At 37.8% G+C, this 8180-nt stretch overlaps 1 pseudogene; it reads left to right on the top strand.

The window, feature by feature from the left end:
* Positions 1–209: 209 nt before the first annotated feature.
* Positions 210–546, top strand: LOC131923520 (large ribosomal subunit protein eL34-like; annotated as a pseudogene).
* The last annotated feature ends 7634 nt before the right edge of the window (positions 547–8180 follow it).

Genomic DNA, 8180 nt, shown 5'->3' with positions numbered 1-8180 from the left:
GTAGTGACATTTGGGTAAAGGTGTATGAAAAGTGAAAGAGGAAGCCAGGTAAAGACATTAAATAGTGCTTCGTTTTGAGGGAAATTGCAGTCATATATGTTCAAGGTAACGCCAGTAAGATTTCTTAAGTGGTTGTATATAGGTTATAAAAGCAATGGGCTTTTATCCTTACCTCTTCCAAGGATGGTGCCCAGAGAGAGGCACTCAGAATGGTCTCACAGCTGACATACCATGCCATAGGCTTTCTTACAATACAACCTCTAACAAAACTAGGCTGTCTAGAACCACTGGCAATAGGATTTACCAAGAAGGTTGGGCAAGCACCCAAATCCTCACGTGACAAGTGCCCAGACAGACCTCAAGGGGTTCAGGCTGTAAGACCTAAAGTCCTTCTGAGAGTGCCTAAGACAAAGCACGTGAGCAGGGTCTATGATGGCTCCATGTGCCCTAAGTGTCCGTGACAGGATCAAGGAGCTTTCCTTGTTGAAGAGCAGGAAACTAGAGAAAGTGTTGAAGGCACAATGACAGAGTCAGAGAGTGAAATAAATATGGAGCTTTTTATGTACTAAAAGTCAAGGCTTGTTCTTAAGAATAAATAATAAATAAATGAAAAGAAAATAAATGGAAAAAATCTAAAGACATCCATGACTTTTTTTAACCGAACAATTGGAAGAATGCAGTTGTTGTTGCTAAATGGAAAGATTATAAAGGTGCTAGGTTTGGGGAAAAGGACTGATATGTCCATTTGGAATATAAATTTGAGAAAAATATTAGACATGTATTCAAGATTTCAGATGGCCAACTATGTTCATTATAGAAAATGGACATCCTGGAACTTTTAACAACATAGAACCAGGAGATTCATCAGGAGTTGATTGCATAGAGCACCGTGTCTTAAACTGGAGGTCATTATTCATGTGACTAAATGTTGGGGTCATGAAGACTTAGCAACAATAAAGGCTGTCTGGATGCACAGCCTAAAATCCATTCAAAATCAAACACATAATGAATTCTAAATGTATCTGACCACACTCAGCCATGCCACATCCTGCAACTTCAACGGTGGCCTTGGTTCTACACAGACAAAACATGCATTTTGCACTGCAGATGCTGTCTCAGCAGGCACTGCCCATGAATACTGCCCGAAATACTCTGGCTCGTATTTTAATTGTATCATGAATATCAGCTTCTTCCTATTGTACACACAAAGTTTTCTACTCTCATGAAAATGTAATGGTTTAATCACAGAAAACAAAGACTGCTAATATTTTTCTATGGTTCCTCAGCATTTAAGTAAAATCAGTATATCTGGGGTTGTATTGTGTTGGAATATTTGACCTTAAAAATTATTCTTTGACATGAGTTTCAAAAAATTTTTAATGAATTTTGGCTTAGCATTAGGACAAAATTTCCAACAATTTCTAAAATGGCTCTGAATATAATTCTGCTGTTGTGTACTACATATTTTTGTGAAGCAGTATATTCAAGACTGACAATTAAAAAATCAAAATATCAATCAACTCTAAAAATGTTGAAACTGCTCCAAGCCATGAAATATCAAATATTCAACCAAGATATAATTATTTATGTAAAAATAAATAAGTACCTTCATCTCATTCATATGCAAATTTGATTTTTTTCTTTTATACATGAAAAATAATATGCATAGCACAAAATTGTTTTAAAATACATTTCTTTGTACATATTGTTATCACATGATATTTGTATACATATTTTACATACCAGAGCTGTGATATAGAAAACTTAAAAAAGGTTTATAGAATAAAAAAGGAGAATAAAAATTAACAGGAAAGGAATAGTGAGATAATAGGAAAAAGTAGAATTCATTGTTTGTCCAGGAAGACAAGAGAAGAAGGAGTTTAGTGTTGCTTGGTGATTTTGATGGGTCGGGTAACATAAGGTCAAAGAGGTGCTCATTGGCTTTAACTACAGATGATCTTTGGCTTGCCATGGGATAACATCCCAAAAAATTACTCCCCAGCACTCGGGAGGCAGAGCCAGGCGGATCTCTGTGAGTTCAAGGCCAGCCTGGACTACCAAGTGAGTTCCAGGAAAGGTGCAAAGCTACACAGAGAAACCCTGTCTCGAAAAACCAAAAAAAAAAAAAAAAAAAAAAATTACTCAAAGTTATCAGCAACCCTAGTAAGATATGCTGCATTGATGTAGTGAGATCAAAGGCAGATACAGTGACTCAAGTGGAAACTGAGGCAGAATCACAAAGAATTCCCATGGACTCTTACTAACCAGAAAAAATATTGGTGGCAGTGGAAAGTGATGTCAATCAGAAAGGGTTTGGTGGGGGGTGGTTGATGCTGTCCATCTTTACAGCAGAAGTCCTTGCCTATCGTGTACTGATGAAGAAAGTTCTAATCAATAAGGAAAGCTGATGATGTAGAAGAGAACCTGTGAGAGTAACCACTTTGAGCTACAAAAAAAAAAAAAAAAATTAACACTAGATGGTGAAAAGCAGACCAGTAATGAGATAGAAAAGTGATGTGTGCTGGTGCTAACATTCCCTGACAGTATGCACAGCAGCAGAATCTTCTAGAAATTCTCCCTTCATTACTTCTAACTTCACAGTGACATACAAAGCAACATCAATAGTCAGATTCATGTTCAGTGAGTTTGAGAAAATAAGATTAGGTGTGAAATAATCTACTTCATAGTGAGAGAGTAAAATTAATGTGGGAATGGAATAAGTCACCTGTAGTATTGAGGCTCCAATGGGGATAAGCGATGAAAAATTCTAATTTTAATTATGAGCTGATACACTAAAGGTGGTATATATGTATAGCTCTAAAAAGGAATGAAATTCTGACATATGAGTGAAGATGTGTAATAAACAAGTCACAAAAAGACAAACCCGATGGCACCGTTTACATGAAGGACCTGAAGTAGTGAAATCATAGAGATGGGCTATAGAATGATGATTGTCAGGAGTTGGAGATGGGGGAGGAATGAAGAGTTTTAGTCAATAGGAATGAAAAGTCATATTGGGAAGGTGGAAAACTCCAGGAATGAATAGTAGGAATGCTTACAATTCCAATAAACTCTACACTGGTAGATTTTGCGTTATATTTTGAAATATCTAAAGTAATTTGTCAAACTAAAAACAAAACAAAAAAGGGAATTGGACTGTATGGTGGTGTGTTTTTCTCTAGTCATTGCTGTTTTGCTGTTCACAGTAAAGTAATATGTCACTAAAATAATTGGCTATATCATTTTCCATGAAAAATGGCATAATTGAGGATAACACAAGAGTTACAGGTATTTATAGGTTGATTAAATCATACCTGTTTGGGTAAGATTGCTTAGTTGTGATATTAGAGGGCATGAACTGGACAAAAACAGAAAGTATTGGGAGACCTGGATGCTTGAAGCTGAGGTTATGAAGGGGTTGAAATCCTATGTGCCAGCAAAGCTAAAGATAGCATTTGGGAATAAATGATTTGGGGTTGGATGGAGACCAAAAAAGGAACTTCAAGAAGAGAGGCCTGAATATTGGAAGTGTCATCTATGCCGGTATTGGACTCACAATGGATTATAACAGACAGACTAGGGTACTGGAAGTACCATCCAGGCAGGTGCTAACATCATTGCAAATGACAGCATTAGTTAAAATGTCTGTGGTCCAGGAGCCTAAGATTCAATGAAGAAAAGTCTTTAGATGAAGTTCAGGCAAATAATAAAAGATAATAAATGTTTGCAAAGACAAAGGAGTCTAGGTACAATAATATAGTCGGACAAAACAACATTTAAAACCTAACATATTCAAGGAGAGAAGGAAAGAGAGATCTAGAGACAGCAGAGGACATATACTGTCCACAGGCCCAGGGGTATTAGGAATGTAAAAGAACATACATGCTCTTATCTTTAGAAGGCTGCAGAAGTGCTCTGAGTCAGTTAAATGATGACATTAATGTTATGAGAAAAGTGGTAAATGACAAGGGGAAATTTCTCAGTAATTGATATTAAAGCCTAGTCATTCCCCTCACCAAAAACCCTGTGTGTAGTGCTGCAGAGTCAGATGTATGTTGGATAAAAGGTTGTCTTCCACAGACAACATCGAATATGCTGTGGATTCTGTCTATTATTTCCTTTTCCTTTTGTTTTTGAGACAGGGTCTTACCAGGAAGCCCTGAAAAAAATGCAATCACAGTGATTTCCCCTGAGTTCTGGGACTACAAGTGTACACCAGCATGATCAGCTTGGAAGATGCATATTGAAATGCTTGAGAACCTGTTGAAGGAGTCTCTTGGGGGGCCGGGGCTGAAGGAAAGCAGAGATCAGTTCTAGATTGTTTAGTACATCCACAGTAGAACTTGGACAAACAAGAATTAACTAGGTATATTGTCATAAGGTCAGAGCAGCTTAGCACTTAGCAATTTTCAATACTAGGTAAGTACAAGAAAGTTTGTCTACAGTGTCATGCGTAAAAGTGCAAGTGTCTGCTGCCAACTCAATTTTCCTTGATGGGGGTGAGGACTATACCTATCTGTGAATATAACAACAAATGTTTAGAGTGTAGTTAGGGATTGTACTGGTTTAGTAAAGTGGTGGTTGTATGTTCTCCTCCAAGATCCGCAAGTTCACTAGCTCTGGGTAGTTGGCTAGGTTTCCAGTGCCAGACATGATTTCGCTCCTGTTGACCGAGTCTTAAATTCAATTAGAGAGCTATTAGTTACTGCCAAGAATGCATGCCACTGCTGTACCCTTAGCTGTGATGCTGTGCTGACCAGGTTGTACAGAAAACTACAACCAGTCAAAATACAGGGCTAGGGAGCCCAGTCCCAACAGATAACATCTGCAAAACTCCTGTACCTAAGGCTCAGGAAACATTGCAGAAAAAGGAGCAGATGTATTTCAAGAACCTGAAGATCAAGGAGTTTGCTATGAGATTGTGTCTCTTGGTAACGCCAGAAACTACACTCATAAGGTCTTACCAACATGATGCCCAAACATGAACTGATCATCAGACATTACCCACTTCCCTGGAAGGTTGCTCCACAATTACTGTATTTCCTTATAGGTTAACAGTTCATTACAATTGCACAATTCTGCTTTGTTTAAATATCTAAATTCAATAGTGACACATGACAACTGAAAGATTTACTCCACATTTTTATGCATACTATCTAGCAGTTATTGAGCATGCCAAGTACTTTATATAATGTATATGGTTGCATTCCCCGGGTCCTATGCTAAACATTTTGTATATACAGTAAGCAATTTCTTTCTCAAAACACTTTAATTCATTAATACAATTTTCCCATTATGCAAATGAAGAAACTGAAAGTCAAAAAATGCAAATGGCTCATTTGGAATAATGAGTCTTATGAATAGAAAATCTGGAGCTTGAACTAAGGTCTTTTGGGTAACAAAATGATATTCATAATGGTTGATGAGAGTCAGGAAATACCAGCACTAGCAAATACAACATCTTCCTCATGAAATATACAATGTTGTCAGCTGCAAAATAGATGATTGATGCACCCTGTGAGGGTACATTGAATGAGCACCTATCATATCACAGACTGGATCATTGAGAAATGCATTCCATGGATGGAAACTGCCAAATGAAGGGAGAAACAGAAAAGAATTTCTTAGGCTAAAGTGACAATGGAAAATAGACACAATATTTAAAGGCTCCATGGAGAAACAGGCATTGATGGTTATACCTCATTTTAATTGGAACATATATTATTTGTCAACTTAGAGCTACTTAAGTTGGGCCTTTGTCAATACTGCATCTAGCATCAAAATATATTCCAAAAGGATGTAATAATAATAGAGGTCAGTGACATGGACAAATGCCTAAAGTATGAGCTGCAGGAAAAAAATGTTTATACACAGCTTTCTAAAGATCTTCACATTTCTGTGGATATGCACAGTTCATGTGGTGACATTTTTCTGAAACAGTAAGTACAAATTATCCCTAGGAAACTCTAGGCTTATCAACACTAGTAGTCAAACATTTCCAGTTTGCATCTAACAGGACAGTTATAATTATACATCTTTTTAAGTAAAAAAAATTCTTTTTACTGCAAAAACTAACAAATCTTAGGCCTGTGATTTTTAGCCTCATAAACAGGTACTACCAACACAGATCAACCCATTGTCCAATTCACTCCACCAAAAGGAAAAAACTCGTGTGAACCCAATACAGAGGTTGCTATTTGGGCCTGAGGTCTTTAAAATTCCTCCAAAATTAGTCCTGCTAATATAATCAATGAAAGAGAGATGTCTTTGCAAGAAAATGTGCAGTAATTAACCTTATTTCTGAAACAGGGAATCACTGTTGGGTACAAAGCATTTGTCATTTCAGCCATAGTAAGACAAAGTCCTATGGTACTGAGTACCTCAAGAGGAAGCACACACAGTCATTACAAGGCTTTTGGCAAAATAAGATTAAAGAGAGATTCTACCTCTACCAACATAAACAATCTAAGGAAGTTTGTGGACTCGCAGTTCTGGGTGGCATCAATGTGCCCTGATGACTTTACTTTTACAGGCCTGACGAAATAAGAGACCAAAGGAACACACACCTGAGTGGAGATGGGGAAGAATAAAAGAAGGAAGAGAGGAAATTAAAAGGAGAGGGCGAGAGAGGGGGTCCCTTAAAAAGAGCCAGACATTCTAAGACAAGAATAAATGTGGCTTGTGGGGGCATGAAATAGAAAATGGACTATAATTTGTTACTCTGTCCCTCTGTTCTTGGTGTCCTGTCACTGTTATAAACCAGAAAGAAGCCATGGGACAGGATGTCCCATCAATGTGGCCCAGAAACTAGTTTAACTTCTTGCTGGGGGATGTCTTTCTGTATGTTGTGAATATATATTGTTCCCACTGGTTAACAAATAAGCTGCTATGGCCTATGGCAAAGCAGCTTACAGGCAGGTGGGATGATATTCAAGGAGAGAGACAGGAAAGAGAAAGGCCAAGAGGGAGAGACACCAGATTGCCATCCTAGGAACAACATGTAATGGGATGCAGGTAAAGCCACGAAACATGTGGCAATATATAGATTAATAGTTATGGGTTGAGATAAACTATAAGAGCTAGCTAGCAAGAGGCCTGCCATAGGCCATACAGTTGATAATAATATTAAGCCTCTGAATGATTATTTTATAAGCAGCTGAGGGACCGGGAGCCAGGCAGGACCAGAGAAACCTTCTAGCTACAACTTTTCCTCTGTTGGACAGCTTCATTGGTGATTAAAAAAAAAAAATCAGAGGTTTCTTCCTTAACTATAGATTAATATAGTATCTATACTTTCAATAAATAAAATGTATTTCCAGTTTTGTCAAAAATATGACTTTTCTCATAAAGGCATGAATTAATGTATATCAATGACAATGCATAAAGACTTTATGAAAATATATCTCACAGGTTGTCTTAGTTAGGGTTTCTACTGCTGTGAAGAGACACCATGACCATGGAAACTCTTATAAAGGGAAACATTTAATTGGGGCTGGGTTACAGTTCAGAGGTTTAGTCCATTATCATCATGGCAGGAAGCCTGGCAGCGTGTAGGCAGACATAGTGCTGGAGAAGGAGCTGAGAGTTCTTACATCTTGACTCACAGGCAACAGGAAGTTGTCTGAGACACTGGGCATGGCTTGAGCATATGAGACCTCAAAGCCCACATTCCACAGTGACACACTTCATTTAACAAGGCTACACCTCCTAGTAGTACAACTAGGCTAGTCTCATACTCACAGAAATCTGCCTGACTTTGCCTCCCAAATGCTGGGATTAAAGGCGTGTGTCATAATGCCTTGCTTGGCTTAATCTTAATCTGACTCTTCCATTAGACAATTTCTTGTCATCACCATTCACATCAAGTAATCATTCATGGTCTGAGTTACTTTTCCTGTTTCTGTGATAAAATACACTGACAAAGGCAGCTTAATGAATAAAGGGTTTATTTCGGCTCACATTTTGAGATTATAATGTATCACGGTGAGAAAGTCACAACGGTAGAACCTTGAGGCAGTCAGTCATATTGCATCCATAGTCAAGAAGCAGAAATGAATAAATGCTTTTGTTTATCTTACTTTCTCTTTATACAGTTCAGGATTGCAACCCAGGAGTTGTGCCACCCAAAGAAAGCAAGACTTCTCACTTCAATTAACCTGAGCAACCTAAGCCACCAGGCA

This window comes from Peromyscus eremicus, chromosome 13, assembly GCF_949786415.1.
Source record: "Peromyscus eremicus chromosome 13, PerEre_H2_v1, whole genome shotgun sequence".
Taxonomy (NCBI): domain Eukaryota; kingdom Metazoa; phylum Chordata; class Mammalia; order Rodentia; family Cricetidae; genus Peromyscus; species Peromyscus eremicus.
The sequence above is the reverse complement of the archived record's forward strand: the minus strand, read 5'-3'. Positions and strand labels throughout refer to the sequence as shown.